Source organism: Hyperoodon ampullatus (genome assembly GCF_949752795.1).
Source record: "Hyperoodon ampullatus genome assembly, chromosome: 7".
Lineage (NCBI taxonomy): Eukaryota > Metazoa > Chordata > Mammalia > Artiodactyla > Ziphiidae > Hyperoodon > Hyperoodon ampullatus.
The window spans coordinates 80,136,012-80,156,646 of NC_136920.1; the positions used below are offsets into that span (position 1 = coordinate 80,136,012).

A 20,635-nucleotide genomic window follows, 5' to 3' on the forward strand; every position below is an offset into this window, starting at 1 on the left:
TTATTTTAACTTTTCCCCTAGCAGCTTTTAAGGAACAGTTGGCCAAGAACACAGTTATATTATTTCACCCCCAGTGATAAATAGTGATAAATCATTACCCTTCTGATTCCATTTTTGAAAAATGATATTTTTACCTAACATAAACAGTATCCTCTTTAAGAGGTAAGATCCCAGGTATCTGTTTTCTGTTTTCGGTTTGTGGGTACGTTCTGATTTTCGTACAGTTTTTAATGCGTTGGTTGTGTAATCTAAACAGCTACAGTTTCTATTTTCTTTTCCTTCCGTGGGCAATATTAGTTTGTGTCATGGCTGGGCATTTATTGTATTCTAGGATTTGAATGAAAGTTGTAGCGTTTCAGTTAAGCGAACATGATACCCTCCTTCCCCTCTCCTGGTGGGTGGTGGGGGAATCTCAGATGTAACCCGAAATGTCCCAGGGCCGGGAAAGGGCCAGGGACCCTGGAGACCATCACACAGCCCCCACTTGAGGCCACACCTTTCCTTGATCCCTAAGAGGAGTGAAGACAAATGGGCAATGGAGTCCCTGGTCCAGGCGGCACACCCTCGCAGCACAGCAGCACTTGAGCGCCAGATGAGATGGAGACATTTCATACGCTCACTATCTTGACGGCACGGAGACTTCTGGGAGTCTTCTGGAGTCCGGGTACTTGTCCCGCGCTCCTGGCGGGCTTTGGCAGGCGGACTTCGGGCGTCCGCCTGCGCAGGTGCGCCTCATGATTTGTGCGTGTTGGCGCACGCGCACCGTCGCCGCCCCGCCCTCGCTTCCTGTGCGTGCCCAGGTGGTCGCTGGCCGTCGTTCCCCCGTCTTGGCCTCTTGGCGGGCGAGCATTTCGGGGCCTGCGGGGCGGTACGCTGTCCGGGCCGGCCGGAAGCCCGCGGGAGCGGGCTGTGCGGGCGAGGGTTCGCGTGGGCCGGGCAGAGGCTGGAACTGTGACCTCCGAGCTCGAGCCGCGGAGCCCGCGTTTGGGCCGGAGTGGCCGGGCGGCCGGCGGCGGTGCAGTGCCCGAGCATCTGCAGCGCGGGGCCAAGCGAGGTCCCGGGAGGGACGTGGGCCTAGAGCCGGCTCCTCTGGCCCAGTGGTCTCGGGAGGCGGAGCGGAGGGACCCCGAGAGAGGAGCGCGCCCGAGGAGCAGCCCCCGGACCGGAGCCTCGGGAGCCCGGGGCCGGTGAGCGAGTCCCGACGGGGTAGGTGTTGCGTCTGCAGGCCTGTAGTTGGTTGTGGAGCCTGCGGCCCTTGAAGAGCAGGGCTTGGGGTAGCCCGCCCCGGGCCCCGCGGTAGAGCCACCTGGAGGGTTTGACCGCTTCCCGGAGGTGGAGGGGCCGGGCTGGAGGACAGGGCTGGCTGCTCCGGATGGGGCTCCCCTGGGACTTGTGAGCTCTGGGTGTCCTGGGGGAGCAGGGTCCACAGGCTCGGCCGGGACATGCCGCGTCTTCCCCTCCGTCCAACCCCGATCCTCCACCTCCTCCTAGTCCTCCCCCTCCTGTCGCCGTCTCGGCATCTCGCACGTGTGTCTCAAGGCGCGTCAGCACCTTGGTTGTCTAATGTAAGCATCCGCTGCCCCCCTGGGTTGTGCCCTGTGGAATCGCACAGTGTAATTGGTGCAGGATGAGTCTGCAGGGCTTCTGTCCTGCTGCCTCGGTTGAGGAAGGAAGCGATTGGGCCTGAGAAGGGAGATGACTTGTCCTAGATCCTCACCGGGTGTGCACGTGGGGTCGCTCACAGGACTCCAAACTCCTAGGGCAGGTGTTCTGTCCACTTAAAGTCAGTTTTAATAAAAGATGTTTTTGAGCGTCGCACTTAAGTTTGTAAAGTTTGTACAAATCATTGCAAGACTGAAACGCACCTGAGTGTGTCCCTTTATTCTGGGTATCCTGTGGATTTTCTGATCTAAGTTGTTAACAGACTGAGAAGAGGTAAACTATAAGCGTTTTTAAATTTCATATTTAATGACGGAGGTTTATTTTAATAGGATTCAATGTACACTCGCTACGGAAAAAGAGAGTATCCCCTCAGGTACCACAGTCACGTGGGAGTCACAGACCTGAGGGTGGTTGCTCCCTCCTTATTCTCACAGGCCCTTCTGAAGGTGAAAGGATGGGTCTCCCACAGGTGTCTCTTGTGGAGCGCGGGGCGGGTGCTCGTGCACCCCGAGCCGCTTCAGTCGTAGCTTCACTGCCTGCGTTTTCCTTCTCCAGGTCCGCCTCCACTGTCACAGTCCTGCACGTTGTTCCAAGAGCAGCGGAAAATGAATCAGCCTCTGGTGAGTTTTGCTGTTTACGTATTTACCTGCTGCTGTTCTTTTGTGATAACACCTTGGGAGGCGAATAGTTAAAATGGGAAAGTAGGAGTAGGTAAAAGATGTGGTTAGACAAAGCGTAGAGGAGCAGGTCAGCACCAAGTGTTTCTGGCAAGTTCTACGTGTAGATCCCAGGATCCTCTTAGAGCCACAGTACAAGCCTCGTGTTCTTGACATTTGTGGCAAAACACCATCCCTTGCTTGACTTACATGGTCCTGCCTAAGCACTTTTGTTCTCGGGCGTTAAAAGGTTTCCTTGAGGATCCCGCTGTAGGCCGCGAGCCTTCCTGAGAGACAGCCCGTAACGTGTTGACATTGGTGCCTTCCTTGTGCTTCCTGTAAGCCGAGAGCGTGCTGTCCAGGGAGCACTCAGTGCATATAACTTGTCTGTTCAGTAGAACACCGTTGTCACATAGGTACATTGTTTTCAGTGCTCAGTCGAGGGATGCAATGAGGATCATCTGGAAGAACAGCCTTGTCACCCTTGCAGTAAATTTCGCTCTTTGTCTCTTACAATCTCAGAGGGTCGCGTTACACACCATGCAGTGAGGTCTCTGGCAAAGATTCTTGTTTCCCAGCTGAATTGTATCGTGCAGCCTGCGGTCTTGGTTCTGCCCCTCCACGGAACCTGATCCGGTTGAGGTGACCTGGCATCCAGCATACAAAGCAGTGGAGATTTGCCAGTCGTCACCTCAGACCACTGTCGCCTTGCCATCTGCAGAGTCTGCTCTGTTGGTTTCTGTGACAGATCTCTCCTTGCTGTCTTCCTGACTGATTCTTTCTTGCGCCCTCTTTGTGTGTTGTCTTTTCACCCTTGGTTCATGACTCTTCAACCCGTCTGATCTCACCCTCTGGTGCTTTTCACCTCCAACTCTGTCAGTTCTCCCACCTGGACCAGATAGATGCCTCTGTCCAGCCACTTGCCAGCATCTCTATGGAGTTTGTCCAAAGGGCACCTCGGATTACTAGATCCAGTAGATCCAGAAATGATTATTTACAGCTCCCCTGCCCCTTGCCTTGTCCTGTTGTCCCTGGCGGCTCATCGTTGCATCATCCAGCCTGTCACCTACCCAGAAAAATGAGTTCATTCTAAAGTCCTTCTCCATCCTCTGTTACCACGTTGTAGTGTGAGGCTTGTTAATGTCGTATTCTAAATGGTTTTTATTCGTTCTCCTTCATCCCATACTTGCTACCATTAAAACAGCTTATCTTTTCATTTCTGTAGTTACAGAAACTTTTTTTCTGTGCTGCTACCTCTTTCATCCAGCAGCTCAAGTGTATTCTCCACGCTGAGTATTTCTCCTAAAATATTAATCACAGCATTTTGTCTGCAAGTGGGAAGCACTTTAGAGGTTTCCTGGGTGACTGGACAAACGAGGTTGCCGTTCCGTGGAGCCATTAACCATCGAGCCCAGCACTGGGGGGAGGTCGTACCTCGCCGATGATGCGTTTGGATGGATCTGTGGGGTAAAATCCTGATGGGAGAGGCTTAGGAGAGAGGAGTGGGAGAACTGGGTTTGTTCTGGTCCCAACTTTTTCAAGACATTTTGCTGTGACGGGGAAAATAGAAACTGGACAGTAGCTGGGGTAGGAGCTGAGGTCCGGGGAGGATGTTGTGTTGTGTTGTGTTGTGTTGTGATGGGAGAAATAACAGTGGGAATGATCCAGTAGATGCGTGTGGGGGAGGGGAGAGCTGCTGCCCGTGGTCCTGGAGTGGGGAGGGGATGGCTGAGCAGGGTTGCAGGTGGGGAAGCCCTCCGATGGCTTCTCTGTTCTCAGGGAAACAGCTCCTCAGCTGAGGGTGAGGGTGAGGTTGGGGGTTTGAGGGGAGAGCAGAGCTCTGGGGCCCAGCTCCATCGTGACCATCAGCACACACAGTGCATCCAGCTGGGAAGACTGTACTTGCCTTCTCTGCCTGAAAAGCCATCTCCTTTCTTAAATGTGGGAGTAATTACTCTTTGGGGAGCCTATGTAATTATACGGGTGCTGCTCAGCTCAAAGCGAATTGAGTGCCAGTTCTGGCCATGGACATTTTCTTCTCTGCTGATGGAAGGGTCCCCAGAGGAAGTGTCCTGTTGCCTGGCTCTTGGCCTCGAGGACCCTTCACATTATCTAGTGTTGTGTCTTTTATGTTTGACATAAGCATCAAATGTCTTCAGTTTCTGCATGTGATCTTAAGAAGCAATTCTCTGCCTCCAGGAGCTTCTGTGCTTCTCGGGAAAGGCACTTCACAGACATAATTACAGGAGAGGACGGGAATCCTGCCCGTCGATACATAGGGAGAGTGCTGACAAAGCAGAGCCTGCTTTTATTTATTTATTCATTCATTTTAATTTTTTATTTGTTTACTATTTAACTTATTCAGTTTCAGCTACGTTGGGTCTCTGTTGCTGCGCGCGGGCTTTGTTCTCTAGTTGCGGCGAGCGGGGGCTACTCTTCTTGGCAGTGCGCGGGCTTCTCATTGCGGTGGCTTCTCTTATTGTGGAGCACAGCTTCTAGGCATGTGGGCCTCAGTAGTTGCGGGTCGTGGGCTCAGTAGTTGTGGCACGCAGGCTCTAGAGCGCAGGCGGTACGCAGGCCTCTCACTGTTGTGGCCTCTCCCGTTGTGGAGCACAGGCTCCGCACACGCAGTCTCAGCGGCCCTGGCTCACGGGCCCAGCCACTGCGTGGCATGTGGGATCTTCCCGGACCGGGGCATGAACCCATGTCCCCTGCATCAGCAGGCGGACTCTCAACCACTGCGCCACCAGGGAAGCCCCATAGTCCATATTTTTTATTGGTCTTCTTAAAAACATATACAGTGTTTACAATAAGGAGTAAAAGAGAAGATTTTCAATGTGATATTTCAAGGAGCATTTTGTAAAGGCAGAATCCAGTCCCAACTTTGGAAAATTAACACACACCTATGAGATCAAAGAGTCACCTGCAAAAAATTTTGTTATGTTTTTCTTTCATACTAGTTTCCTAAAGGTGCATTGTTACTTCTTGGTAATGTAATAGTCAGAAATGACTATATGGTGGCCATTTGAGGAAGAAGTAGCTCTTACATAAGTGTCTAGTGACCTTATCTCTTTTGATACAATACCTCTTGGTTTCAGAGGCTTGCACAGATTTCCTCTAAATGAATAAACTTAGTAAGATTTTTCTATCAATTAATCTAAAAGTAGATTTAGAAATCTACTTCTGAAGCAGTTTTGTTAAGTAATTATTGGTCAGTTCTCTTTCTGATTGGTACTTCTTTCTGCAAAGCAAATCCCTGTACTTAGAACAATTAATACCACCATCCCTGGCTCCTTGATTATTACACAGTGATGTTTTTTGAGAAAAAAGCTTACCCTTTTTTGGGGGAAACTTCAGTCCATGAAGTAAAACTTCATTAAAACTAGACCTGCTTCTAATGCCAGTGTGATGCAGATCAGTATCCCCTTTCTTTTGACTTTCCAGGCTGTGTGAAGAGAATGGTATGGTTTGGTTTAGGAAGGGTTGTAGCTTAAGAGGATTGCATTATGTTTCTGTGTCACTTTGGGGGATTTTATTTCAATATTATATCCTGTTCTGTAAAAACACCATAGTCATTCTCTTACTTATTATTAAATAATTAAACGCTGCCCTTTGTTTACTTTCCCCTTCTGATCAGAAGACTCCTCTCCACTCTAGGCCTTGATCTGAGTTCCAATTCATCAGCTTGTAGTAGCTACACTTCTGGTTTCTGAAGTCAGACAGATATGGGTCCCATTTCTGTCTTCATCAGTTATAATTTAGCCTCTGATATATGCATACCAGAGCTGGCAGTGACAAACATTTTGCTTCTCCTTATTTTCCCAGGGTTCTGTGCATTTTAATAGAGGATCACAATATTTTAAGTAGAGCTGGGATGGGGTGGAATGAAAGAGCAGGAAAACATGCTTTTAGGAAGGTCTGATATACAAATCACATGGAGGTAACTGCTTGAGAGAAAACCACCCCTACCTGAGTATTGTCAATAAAGTAGCACAGGGAGGCAAACGAATCAATTGTTCACTAAAAGTATTCTTCTTTAGAAGAATAAAATTCACAAGAAAGCCTCATTGCAAATAAAATATATTTGTTTTCCTAAAGGAAGATATTTGAAAAGTCATAGTAAATACCTCCTTTGACCTTCTGTGTCCCTAGTGTTCTATCTCCACTAAGTTTTATGAACACTACATAGAGGAGGAGCCTGAGTCTCAAAGACCATAAGTAAGAGAGGGATTCCAGAGCCTTTGCAAGGTCCATTATGCCCCATGACTTCCCATTGCTTGTGCTGTTCATCCAGATAGGTGCTTAGGATACCAGAATGAATACATCTCTTTCGAGAGGTTTTTAACAGACATTAGATACTAAACAAGTACAACACCTAACAAATAGAACAGAATGCTTTTTTTTTTTTTTTTTTTTTTTGCTTGCGGTACGCGGGCCTCTCACTGTTGTGGCCTCTCCCGTTGCGGAGCACAGGCTCTGGATGCGCAGGCTCAGCGGCCATGGCTCACGGGCCCAGCCGCTCCGCGGCATATGGGATCCTCCCAGACCGGGGCACGAACCCGTATCCCCTGCATCAGCAGGCGGACTCTCAACCACTGCGCCACCAGGGAGGCCCCAGAATGCTTTATTTAAAGCTGAAACAGAATAAATGCTCACCTAGTATCATTTAAATCCCCTTTAAATTATTTTTTGAATGAACATGTTTATATTTGAGGGTATTTTCTTATTTTTTCCTAGTTCCCTTTACTTGCACCTCCTTTCTTTTTCCCAACTGAAATGTTTATGGTTTCAAAAGTAATTACTTCTTGAAGACAGTTTTCGTGTATACTAAGTGCTACCTAATGGAAGCCATAAGCATAGAGTCTGCTAGCACTTAGAGTGGTATAATACATAGCCAGGTTGAATCAAGTGGGAGAGAAGGTTAATCATTCTTTTAAACTGGCAGTGTTGCCGGAGGTGGATTAATATGCTTTTTGAATCTCTTAATAGCTGTAAGTCTCCTTGATCACAATCACTACGTTAATGGTTGAGGTTTTGAATTAGAGGTGTCTCCTGGGCTCAGCTGGGCCAAGTCCCTTCATCTCTCTGGCCATATTAGGTGATAGTTTTCTCATTTCAATACACGATCTATGTTAGAGGGAGTGTTGACTATACCAGACTTTTAACGTGGGCACCCAGAAAGTGGAAGAATCTCTCTACTGGTGATTAATCATAACTCTTTTCATTGTGAATATAGTCCTTCCCTTAGGTAAGGCAGGAACACCATGAAAAATAGAAAGTTCTCGGGTGTCTGTGGAAGCTGGAGTGCTCTCGACCTGTCAGCTCACTGGCAGAGCAGGCTTCGTCCGGACACTAGAGAACAAAATGTGAAATTGGCACCAGCCAGCCTCTCCATTGCACAGGATATCCCTATTTAAATTTGACAATCAGGATATTTTACAATTTGAAATTCTTGTCATCTAGTTTTCTTTAGTTTTTTCTTTGGGTTGAAAAGACTGAGAAGCTTGTTAAAAAATCTGGAATTCTGATAGTGAGGCTTAACCAGATCTATTGAGTCATCAATCAGCAAACATTGACCAACGCTTACCATTCCCCCAGTTACTATACTAAGGACCCAGACACGTCTCAGATAGTGGCCTTGCTCATTCACTGTATTTACAGTACTTTTTTCTAAATGTAACCAGAGCTCAGGTAAAGACAAGACATTGATTTGAGTCTGAAGTAAACAAAGCTGACTGGTCTGATCCCTTCAGTTTCCAGAATTATTTTGTTTCAGGTAGTAATTTTCCCAGACCAATAGAACAAAGTCCTATCGTCTATTTATTTAATATTTTATCCCAATAGTCCTTGCCCCTTTGACCTCTAGTGCGGAAACTTGCATAAGAAACTGAAATATGCTTAGGTTCTATGGGTAAGTGCAGATAATGATATGAATGAAATTGAAAATGAAAGCCAAAGGTAGAAAAGCCAGTTCTGAATAGATTAAGTAAGACAGAGGTATTTGAAAAATCAAGTAGAAAAGATACAATAAGGAATGGAGAGCTTCTGGAAGTTTTCCAATAGGTGAGGGGTTGGTACATCTTTTTTTTTTTTTTAATAACATGTCTGGCAGTTGTATGCCAGAGAAAGTTATAAGGGGGTTGACTATATGCACGAAGTCCAGTGAGAACACTGTTTCTGTAGGCCGCTGACGGTGTTCTGAGTGTACATTCTATAGTAGTAGAAATTAAGTTAGGAAACAAAGGGTAATCTGATGTCATTTTAAATGAAATTTCACAAATGATTAGAGCTAAAAGGTGTCTTTTTTCACTTAGCCAACACGTTGAGCACGTACTATGGGGCAAGCACTGTGCTTATGGGTAAGAGATAAAAGAAAAAATAAAGGCCAGAGGAACTCAAAAGAGAGTGTGAGAGATGCATAAACAACTCATTACAATCAAATAGGGAGAGGCTATTAAATAAATAGATCATAAAAATGTAACTTTGTAAAACAGAACTTGGAGTCAATAACCCTGCTAGGGGATATTAAAGAGAATGCCAATAATGAGGGGGTCTTTAATTAGGTTTTGAATGTCAGTAGTAATTTTCCACGTGGAGAGAAGGTCAGGGGCATACCAGGCAGAAGGAACATCCTGGACTTGAGAACCAACACAGTATATTTAAGTGATTGTAAATGAGATTTTTTTGACTAGAGCGTAGGGTATAAGTTGCCAAATGGTAGAAAATAGAGTATAAAAGTTAGGCTGGAATAAAAGTATAAAGTGTCATAATTCTTATGATGAAAGTTAGGTGTTTTCCTACAAAATGGGTTACTTATAAATATTTTAAAAATAGAGACTGCTGTGTAAGGCTTGAAAAAACACTAAATCAGAGTTGTACAGAGCTCAGGCTTAGTGGTGAAAATTTCTGTATTTTGTTTTCCAGGTTGGATACTGTTACAAGTCTTTAACATTTTTTTTTCCTAAGTAAAGGCATCTGGTGAAAATATGGGACCCATTTTATCCTGGGGAAGTTTTGTCTTAACCTTTCTTCTATGTATTTTTTCTATTTAAAATGCTTTTGCAGAATCTAATCATATGAAGTTCGGATACTTGAAGTACCTGCTCATATTCTCTCTTTGACATAATGGGAATAATAGGGAAGTCTTCTCTAATTTTGAGACTACCATGACTACTCTCTTGTGTTGGTTATTCCTGTAGATGAACCAGTTTTAGGTTCATCTGAGTGATTAGTTAAACTTACTCCTCACAGATCGATTCAGCAGGTCTGAGAAGATATCTCAGAATATGTATAGAGAGAGATAAACAATAAGAAATTACAGTAAGCACAAAAACAGATAAAGATCATTCATAATTTCTCATAAGATCTTATTTTCTCTCATTTTTTCATAACTTTTCTTTAATCATATGAAAATGAAGGGAAATTACATGGAATAACAAAAGATATGCAAAACTTAAGGAAACACAATTTTCTTAAATTTCTCAAACTTATTTGTATAGGATTCAGAATGCACTTAAAATGATTAAATGACTTAAGCTAAATCTTTTTTATTGCAAACTGTTTTAACCCAGTTAACCAAGCAAGAAACTGAGAGTCATTCTTTACTCTTCTCCCCTCCCTTAAACTCTGGAACAATCCCTAAGAGTTGTCATAATTATACTATATATATATGTATGTATATATATATATACATATATACACACACATATGTGTGTGTGTATATATATATACACACATACACACACACACACACACACACACACACACACACACACATATATGTCCATTCTTCTCTATGTCCATTGTCATATCTTTTACATTTCTTACTCGGATGTAACATCCCAGTTCACTTTTTCCCTGACTCCAGTATTATTTCTGTCTTGTTTATTCTCTGCATTGCAACCTAAATTTCACTCAAAGGCTTAGAGCTCTTTGATAGCTTCTCTTTAATTTGGGGGAAAAGGCTTCAAGCACTGTGCTCTTGCCTACTAGTCCACCCTCATCTGCTTTCTCTATCCTTACTTAGCATCTCCTTCTTCCATAAATTTTCAGCAATACTCAGTAGACTTCAGGGTTAGACTTCTCTTAATGCTGAACTTTCTCCAGGTAATGTCATCAATTTGTATCATACTTTACTCATTCAATCCTCGGTTAATGCACTCTCATCATATAAGTTTCAAAATAAACATTGAATTTCTGGCTTTTCGTGACTTCCATTAGAGATTAAATTCCCTTTCTACGTGTTCTTATAAAACTTGGCTGTCCAGTTACCTATGAGAGGTATAGTTCTATTTTATAGTTCATTGCCCCTACTACATTGTAAACTGCATGTGAACAATGTCCTTATTTACCAGTGTTGTAGGTACTCAATGAATATTTATTCTGTTAAAAGATTTATTCTGTTAAAAGTTAAGAGACTGTTTATGTTCCATAAATAAGAGAAAATGTAGCTCAGAACCAAGTAGTGGCAAGAGGCTTGAATAAAAGTAGAGAATATTGAGAGATAGTAGGAATTTAGGTTAGAGAGTACTTGGTTACTGAATTAATTGTGAAGGTGAGGGATGATTATACAGAGTCCAGAGTTTTATTATTCCTAATTTTTATTAGAGTATAGTTGCTTTGCAATGTTGTGGTAGTTTCTGCTGTACAGCAAAGTGAATCCGTTATACCTATACATATATTCCCTCTTTTTAATATTTCTAACCATTTAGGTCACCAGAGAGCATTGAGTAGCGTTCCCTGTGCTGTACCATAGTTTATCATTAGTTATCTATTTTATACATAGTGGTGTATATATGTCAATCCAAATCTCCAAATTGATCCCCACCTTCCCCCCGCCTTGGTATCCATGTGTTTCTTCTCAACATCTGTGTCTCTATTTCTGCTTTGCGAATAAGTTCATCTGTACCATATTTCTAGATTCCACATATAAGTGATATTATATGGTATTTGTTTTTTTGATATTGATCTGCTTGAGTTGCTTATATATTTTACAAATTTGTTTATGTTTATATTTTTTGGAGATTAATCCCTTGTCAGTTGCTTCGTTTGCAAATATTTTCTCCCATTCTGAGGGTTGTCAGAGTCCAGAGTCTTCAGTGTTCACCCAGTATCCAACTTGGACAACTGTACAAATAGTGGTGGTATAAATGATGTAGAGAGATGAATAGTGGAAGTAAGTATTGAAGGTAAAATTAATCGTTCAGTAACATCACATAATTAATTTTAAGTGTCCATGTTATATTTGGGCAGAGTTGTTCAGTTGGCAATTAGTTAAGTTCGTAAGAGACTCAGGAGAGAGATATGTACGTTTTAGGTCAAGATCTCTGATATGTATGGTGGCTGGAATCACAGGAGTAGATGAGACCATCTATCAAGGGCAGAAGAGAGCTTCTGAGAAATACACATCTCTTGGCAGAGGGCAAAGTGAGAGTGCCCAGTGAAAGAGATAAGGATGTCCAGAGGCAGGAGGAAGAAGTAGCAGGTTAAGATGCTACTGTTGTTAAGGTGAAAGATTTTTCTGAGATGACAAGTTTGATCAACAAAATCAAATATTGCTGAAAGGTGACAGAATGACCAAACAATATTCACTCAATTTAATCACAAATTAAATGTTGGTGAATGCAATTCCAGTGCAGATAAGTAAGAAGAAAATAGCAAAATTGTGTGAGTCACGAGGTACATAAAGATAAGAAAATACAGACAATGAGAATAAATACAATTTTTGATAAACTGCACTGTGAAATTAGGAAGAGAGAAAAGGTAACTAGAGAATTACTTGGCATCAAGCAAGAGTAATTTTTAATGGGAGGGGGGCAGCTTTTTAATGGGAGGAGGCCAAAATAAAATCTCTAAAGAGGAAAACCTTAACAATACCAATGAGATGGGAAAATGAATGGAAGATACTGAGGAAGTGAGAATAGGTATTTATAAACTATGTCGAAAAGCTATTCTTGGACGTAAAGAGAAAAAGTTAGTTAGGGGTGTTTTTGCTTTATAGTCTGTGTTTTCTCTGTGAAATAAAAGTTTGATGGGAGGTGATGTCACCTCGAGATAGCGCTCATCAAATATCCTATGTGCTTATCTACATTTTTCATCCTCCTTTGTAGTTAAACTGTTTTTCTTTGATTAGTTGTGGCCAGTGGCAAAGAAGCAGAATAAAGTGTATCACTTCTGAGCTGAGGTCATTGGGAGCCAGTGTCCCTCTTGTCTGGTCCTGTGCTATTGTGACATTGGAGGTCAAATAGTCCAGATGACGTGGCTGCAAGATGGATCAGGACCATGTGATCTGTAAGGGCTTTACTTAGTAGAGAAATAACGCACTCATATTTTCCACTGAGATTCCTGTGTTCAATAGATCTGCCTGTGAGAGCTCAGAGAGCATAGCGAAGGCTGAAATGACAAAGACAGAGGGAGAGATGTTGGTAACAGATGGAAGGCGCCTGGCAGATAATATATTAAATGGTAAACAAAGCTGCTGGAGTAAGAGAGAGAGTATATAAGAGACGAGAAGAGGGCCAACTGTATGTAGTATCTAACGCTAAGGAGTGAGGAGAGAAACAACTGAAAAATAAAAATAAAAAGAATGATCAGAAAGAAGCTAGGTGGTATGCCAACAGAAATCATAAGATTGCTATAAAACATAAAGGAAGGTAGTTTTAAAAGAAGCACCATTTAATGGAGTCAGTTGTTTCCCAAAGGCAAAATGCTATGGGAACTGAAAATAAACCATCTGATTTGATGACTAAACTTTTATGAACAAGAATGGAACCATTTCAGGAAAGTCATGGGAGAAGACGCTGTGTTACAGTGGGGAGAGTAATCAATACATTGTGAGGAAAGGTGCCTTCATTTGCAAGAAATGCCAATTAAGAAGTGAAGACAGCATTTAAAGGGAAGGGATAATGTAAGAAAATTTAAAAAAATTTAATTAAGGAAACTTCAATAATTCGTAGACAAAGAGGGAAGTATTAGTGAAAGACTGAAAATCAGAGAAAGCTATCTTAAGTTGTTGTTATGGACTGAATTGTGTCCCCCCAAAAATTATATGTTGAAACCCCTCCTAATTTGACTGTAGAAGATAGGAGATAGGTCCTTTAGGGAGGTAACTGAAGTTAACTGAAGTCATAAGGGTGGGGTAATAATCTGACAGGGACTGATGGTGTCCTTATAAGAAGGGGAATAGATTCCAGACATCTCTCTCCCTCTGCTCTTAGAGGAAAGGCCGTGTGAGGACACGGCAAGAAGACAGCCATCAGCAAGCCAGGAAGATTGTTCTCACCAGAAACCAATTCTTATGGTATTCAATACCTTAATCTTGGACTTCCACCCTCCAGAACTGTGAGAAAATAAATTTCTGCTGTTTAAGTCATTCAGTCTATAGTATTTCACTATAACAGCCCAACCAGACTAATACAGACCTTCATGTACACTGCAATATACAGAAGCTAAACAATGATTGTGAGCCAGAGATTACATCTTGAACAGAAGTGTAATGATGCTTGCGGTACTCACAACTTCACGAATTTTGTCAGAAAGATGTGAAAAAAAGTCAGTCAAACAACGGTTCTGATAGTGGATATTTTCTTTATGTTTTTGACATAAAGCAGTGTCTGACAGCCTCCCTGATACCCATCAGTATCGCAGTTTTGATTCTGTGGCTCCAGTTCCACATGGCACCAAGGTGCTGTGTACTGTCCATTCTTGGGTTTTTGGGTGCTGTACCTATTGCCAACAGGTGGGTCAAAGCACTGGGGCTCTTCTGAAGTCCTCCCTAAATTTGGACCCAGCTTCAGCTCCAAATCCGAGTTTTCAGAGAGCCCAGGGTGAGGCTCACCTGCCACAGTAGACACGTTGGCTAACGGGTTGCACTGCAGCACCCGCTCGGACAAGGACACCATCGCGATGCCACCGTTCTTCTTCTGCAGGGGCGGACCGGTGGACAGTCAGCTTGGCCCCCAGCACAGCCAGCTGCCTGTTCACTCTCTCGGCCCCTGTGAGGAAGGTGTTCAGCCCTGGCTTTGAGGTCAGAGTCGTCTCCTCTCTGGGTTTGTGTGAATGGAGGAGCCTCAGCCCTGGTCTGGGTGGTGTGTTGGCCCTGGGTTTCTGGGTTTGGAGGAGTATCTTACCATCTAGACTCCCACCTAGGGCTCAAGAGTTCAGGGGCTGTGGACCGTGGGTTTTGCGGGCAGAAGATATTTAACCTGGCGTTTGAGGAAATGGAGGGAGAAGAGGCTCAGGTTCAAGAGCTCCTGGTTTGAATCTCTTGCTTTAAGTTTGAGGGCCAGGGCAGTCTCTCACCAGAAGCTGCAGGATATCATCAGGAACATTGCGAGTGTTCTTGCACATACCCCGGGCAGCTGAGTGGGAGAAGATGACAGGTGCCTGTGACACTTCTAGGGCTCGCCGTGCCACAGCATCCGAGACATGGGACAAGTCCACCATCATGCCCAGGCGGTTCATTTCTGCCACCACCTTCTGCAGGGACAGGATGGGGAGAGGGCATGAGGGCTGCATTTATCTTGTGTGTATTTATCTGTAGGGAACAGGCGGGGCTGTACATTCATGTGGGGCAGGGTATGGAAGCCGGGTCCTTACCTCGCCAAAGCCGGTGAGCCGACTGACATTGCTGTAGAAGGGGTGGATACCCTTTGCTGAGCTCTGTGCCCTTCAGGATGGCCAGGAGGCAGTCTGACTGGTGGCCATGACTTGGCTACAAGAGCGTAGAAAGAGGTTCTGTCGAACCGTCTACACCTGCAACTCCCTGGTGCAAGAGGAGGGACCCAAACTGGGCTGTGCCTGGCAGTAGGAGGGCCCTTCTGGGGATTCAGTCTTGTTCTGTGAACCTCCATTCCCCTCCCGACCCCAGGTTCAGGGCTGGATCCCAGGGGTAAACTTGCTTTGGGCCCCAGCGTGATCTTGGGCAGATCCCTGCCTCACTGGGCCCTTACCATCTGCACTGTGCTCACCAGGGCGTGTTGCAGGTCTGGGTGAGTGTCACGTAGCGCACACCCAGCGAATAGAAGGTACGCAAGATGGAGAGCCTACTGTCCAGTGAGTGGCCGCCCTCCACACCAATGAGGCTAGCCAACTTCTGGGTATTGTTGAGAGCTGGGGGCAGGTAGGTCAGATGATGATTTTCAGAGGCAGGGGTAGCTAACTGAAGTTCCTAACACCTACCACCACCAGTCTGTTTACCATTTTTTTTTGTTTTTTTGGCCGTGCCGCGCAGCATGAGGGCTCTTAGTTCCCCCACCGGGGATCAAACCCGAGCCCCCTGCAGTGGAAGCATGGAGTCTTCACCTCTGGACTACCCGAGAAGTCCCCCGTCTACCTTTAACTGAGGTCACAAGCTCCAGCTCAGAATAGGAGGCACACATGAGGCAGATGAAGTGAACTTGCTCCAGGGTGAGGTGCACAGCATCGCGTTCGTGGGTCCGGCATGGGACGTAGGCTCACCAGAACTGAGGGAAGGCAAGGGCTTAGTCTGGGCTTTGGAGCTCCTTGGGCTTCTCATAGCCTCCTCAGCTGGCACAGCACTCACTGTGCCCAGAAGTCACATGTAATGCGTTGCTTTTTCTGTGGTACTTGGATGCCCGTCAGGTTGGCTCACTGTGACCCCTGTAGCCCCCAGCATCCATGGCATGGCACTTTCTAGGTCACTATGGTAACTTAGTTCCAATGTGACTAACCTGTGGTCTCTGAGGCCCCCAAACTGCCCCACATTCCCCAGCAGCCATGGTGGCACCTTGTGTGTCCCTTTGGTACCTGGGCACCCACGAGATCATTTTTCAGCCTGTCCAAGCTGGTCTGGCCATGGCTGAAATTGCGCAGATTAACATCCTGTAGCCCGTGGTGGTAAAACTGCCTCAAGACCAGGGGCATGTCGTTGTGGCTGGAGGGAGGTCAAGGCAAATAGGTGGGCTCCTTAGGTCTTGGGATCAGGCAGGACACATTGCCTGGCCTGGGCCAGCCTGTGGGTCCCCCACCTCACACTGTCATACAGACTTATACTAGGAGCAGCTGAGGCCTGGGCTGAGGGGTTCCCACCAGGGAGGGGATGACAGAGAAGGGGAAGGGCATCCATAGACGATGGAGAGGACATCCAGGGGTGGTGTGAGGGAGCCTCCCCACTAGCTCTGCATGCTCCGGACCTCCTCCCCTGCCCGGGGCCAGGCTAGGCCCCGAGCGGCCCCCAGCAGCCCGCACACACTGCAGCCACCCGTCCACAATGGGAAGTCCCGCATCAGGGCCCGCGAGCGCTCCCGCAGACTTGGGTGCTGGAGGTGCCCGGCGTGGTCTTCACGGTTACCGGCCGCAGCAGAAGACCCAGCAGGAGGAGCAGACACAGCAGAGGCCGCTGGCTGAGTGTGCGGGGACATTCGAGGCCCCCGGGCCACAAGCTGCGCAGGGCCAGGCAGGCGGGCAGAGGCGGGTCTGAGAGGGGCGGGCAGTGGGGTTCTGCCTGTCGACACAGGCCACCCAGCGGCGGCGCCTCGCGAGGGGGGCGGTTTGAGGGAGGGATACAGAGTCACAGGACCCTGCGACCCGTGTGCAGAGAGCCGCGATCCGGGAAGCCCAGCAGCCACAGGGCGGCAGTGCCCTCCCGCCCCCTGCTCACAGGCAGCTCCCGCGGGCTAAGCTGGCCTCTGCGGAGAGCCCACTCGCCTCCCATCGTGGGGTCCCTCCACCCCTGCCCCTCTTCCCACTCCCACTGCTCCGAGGGGGCGCCCTAGGTTGCTCTCCCCCGCCTGTAACCTTCCTGTCCAAGCTGGGGTGCTTCTCTCAGAGGGCCACCTTCAGCCCGAGGCCTCCCGGGAGCACACCTCGTCCCCATCTGCCTGCAGCCGGCCCCGCCCACCCCGAGGGCTGCGTGCCAGTGTCTCTGTGGCCACAAGTGCTCTGGGCTCCCGGATTCCCGGGACTGGGCCATGGGGGCTGGTGTGGGGGAAGAGATAGTTTCTGGAAATGGGGGTGGGTAACCATGTGAGCTCTGGATTCAGGAAGGGGCCCTCTGCCCCCGACCTGCTCTCTCCACCTACTTGACTCCCAAACCTGCGTGACCATTCTCTGGGGACTTCAACCAGCGCCTGGGAACTATCAGGAACCTCCCCCACTTCTGGCAGCCAGCCTCAGGAAAGAGCGCCCTCAGGAGTCGCTACACCTCCCCAGGGCCTGAATAGAGGGACTTTGGGGATGTGAACTGAACGACCTTCTGGGGAGAGTCAGCGACCCTTTTACTCAAGAGAGCAGGAACCCAGTCAGCAGGCTATTTGAGTGGAAGGAAATGAAGTGATTTCCATGGCAGCAGAGCCCCCACCGCAGCAACCTTCCTCCCAGAGCTCCTGGCTGACCTTCTGGCCAGGATCCCTCCTACCTCAGCGTGGAAGGCCCGGCCTCGTGGAGAAGTATAGGTTCTGAGGAAAGACCTGGCACCTGGGTTCTGCTGCTACACTTGCCTTATCTCGTGGCCCTTGTGGCTCTAGCTTTCCCAGAAACCTCAAGGGCTTAAGTGCCTGTGCTTACTCAGAGGCCGCATGCCATTCCCCATTTCCAGCCTCAGGCCCTCCCCCTAGCTGCCTCCTCTAGAGACCCCCTCTCCTCAACACACACACACACACACACACACACACACACGCACACACACACACACACACACGATGTGCCTTCTCACAGAAGCTCAACCACAGAGATGCTTTAGGGACTGTGCCCAAACTCCTTCATCCCCAGCCTCTCAAGTTTTTGCTCTGATCCCTGGCACCCCCTGGAGCTGTTCCAGCTTTGGAACCTTTCCCAGGTGGCAGGAGTGCCTAGCACAGGGGTAGTGACCTAAGTCTGAGCACTGGCGACCCTAGAAATATTATACCAAAACATTTTATTGAGCAGTAAGGGACCCCACTGGGGACAGAAAGGGCTGGCAATAAAGGAGCATGTGACCCTTGGGGCAGGGTGCGTGCTGCTTGACTCTCCATCCTGTTCTTGCTTCAGGGAGCAGGTCCACCTGTGTCTCTGTATCCTGCCTCCTGAGACCCCAGGCAGGAGGCTCTTTGCACAGAGTGCTGCTTTCCCTTTCAAAAAGCCCAGCTCCCACCTGGTTTGTGGTGGTGGCCGCTGACAATGGCTCAGGGCAGGAGCCCATGTGTAGACAGCTAAGGCTTCTCTGCACCCTGTCTCTGCTCCTGCATCCTCCTCGGCTCACCGAGTGTAGACTTTTCTTTCTTCAGCTCACAACGGGGCCCCTGAGGATTGAGGAGATGAGCGTCAGGTTTTCTTCCAGGCCAGCTTCTGCCCTGGGATGTTCAGGGCAGACTCTCATTACAAACCTCAGTTTCTGAGGCTCCTGGCTTATGGCCATTTAGTGTAGAAGGAGGCTCCTGGCTGGGGAAGGCTCAGACAGAACGATGCAGGTTCTAGTCTGTGGCAGTGGGCACTGGGGTGGGGTGGGGTGGGTCACTGCAGGAAGAGGCATTCGCCGCCTTACGCAGTTAAACCATTGCCCTCTCTTCAGGATGTCTCACCTGCAAGATTCTGTGGGGTCTGCCTCCTGGCATCATGCTACAATCGCCGGATTTGTGGTCTGGGGCTACCCAGGTCTTTGTCCGACATTTCCGGAGAGTGCTTTCTTTTCAGAGCACATCTGGGGACTGGCTTCTCTGCTTCCACCTTTGCTGGCGGGGCCAAAGGAGAAATTCAGAACTGATCAGTCACTTCTGCTGTGCACAGTCTCCTGCCAGAATTTCCCTCTCTCATGTCTCTCCCAGTTTCTGGCTGAAGACCTTTAATCTACTTGATACCCAGAACACAGCCTTGGCCCATCACCTCTATGAGTCCCTAGAGAAGGGACACTGGCTGCAAAAGCAATCCCCAGGGCCTACGGCTGTAGCAGATGAGGAAGTCTCTTCACCGTTTGCAGGGAAAACACTAGAACCCGAAAAAAATTGCAATCATGATCCTCCCCATCTCTCCCTTCCACAAGAGAGAAAACATTTCTTGCAGTCTGTCACTTCTGAGGCTTTAATGGAAATGTCTTTCACGTTTTGGAAAGGAATAATCTAGTATAAATTGGTTAAGATCCCCTCCCACTTTGGCAACCCCTCTTGGGCCCCATTTATACGGCCTGTTTCAGCCACACTGAACTCTAGCCCTCTGATACTTTTATCTAGATTAGAACAAGGCGAAATACTGAGGCAGAGTGATCAGGAGACTCAGAGCTGGGGTCTGGGTACCAAGTCTAGGCTCACATCAACCCAGCCTCCTGGGACACCATCTCCTCAGCCCTCCAGTCTCACTAGCATTTCATCACCCCCCTTCATTCTTCCGGTCTTCCCATCAATATGGCACCACCCTCTCCCCGAGTACTCAGCAACTCAGTATGGGATGTGTCTGAGGGGACCGATATAGATGTCTGCATGACAGCACAGAGGTGCCTAGGTTTGAAAGTGCGCTTCAAGAGTGGCCGTCTTCCTCAAACTGCTCCATTTACCTTTTGCCAACAAAAATGCACTTGTCTTTCGCTAAGAGGCCAATCAGGAAAGGGTCTGAATGCAAGCATCCTGTAGCCCAAAGAGGAAGGCTACATTTACAAAGATCAGAAACTTCCTGCACACTTGTCCAGGGATTACCTTTCACTTGTCCTCAGCAGTGAGCCCTGTGGGCACTGAAGGTGTCCCAGGTCACTGGTATTCTTTAGAGCTGGGAGAGTGCTGAGGTGTATGTGGTGTTCAAGACCCTCAGGAACACGTGGCAGCCAGGGGAGGTTGTGTGTACACCATGCCTCTTGTACAGATGCCTGGTCTCGGTGTACCTGCTGCACTGCCCTCCCAGGGAACAAAGGACAGGTTAGAGTAAATATAGAAGATCTGGTCAGACATTCTGTCTCTGACAACCAAAGAGATTGCTATGTGGTGGAGAACTTTCTCCAAGGAAAGAAGTTCCCTCCAGGGTAGGGAAGTTTCTCTGAGGGCAGCACTTTTGCACAGTTACCCTGCCATGGAAACTGTGAGAAGGCCTGTGAGGGCATCACTACCCAGTGAAGTCATATGAGGAACCTGTGACTTGAGGGGCATGCTTCAGGATGAGGGGCAGTTTTGTGGAGGAGAGCAGGGTGGAGGCAGAGGTACTCTGCCTGGCCCCTCACACCCGGGTCTTCCCACCAATGCCCTAGTCTACTAGACACCCCACGTGGGCCATGCTGGTGGGCGGGCCCATCCCCAGGGGCCCCAGGAGGGCAAGAGAGAGCCACATTCTGAGATTGGCTTGAGAGGCAAGATGAACGTAAGAGACAGCTAGGTTGTATGGCACTGACCCTAAGAGGCAGA

General features: G+C 47.5%; 1 long non-coding RNA gene and 1 pseudogene across 2 annotated transcripts in view; one reads left to right on the plus strand and one right to left on the minus strand.

The window, feature by feature from the left end:
* LOC307056535 overlaps positions 1-14,091 on the plus strand; it is a 110,001-nt gene extending 95,910 nt beyond the window's left edge. The window contains exons 3-4 of the long non-coding RNA XR_013811018.1: positions 2,218-2,282; positions 13,535-14,091. This is a non-coding gene — a long non-coding RNA (uncharacterized lncRNA). The remainder of the gene's footprint in view (positions 1-2,217; positions 2,283-13,534) is intronic.
* LOC307055639 (dipeptidase 2-like) lies at positions 14,092-16,992 on the minus strand (annotated as a pseudogene). The gene is made up of 9 exons: positions 16,858-16,992; positions 16,527-16,812; positions 16,086-16,212; positions 15,652-15,781; positions 15,287-15,428; positions 14,916-14,985; positions 14,619-14,795; positions 14,151-14,239; positions 14,092-14,107 (listed from the first exon to the last, which is right to left on the minus strand). The product of its transcript is annotated as a dipeptidase 2-like (transcript).
* Between the last annotated feature and the right edge of the window lie 3,643 nt (positions 16,993-20,635).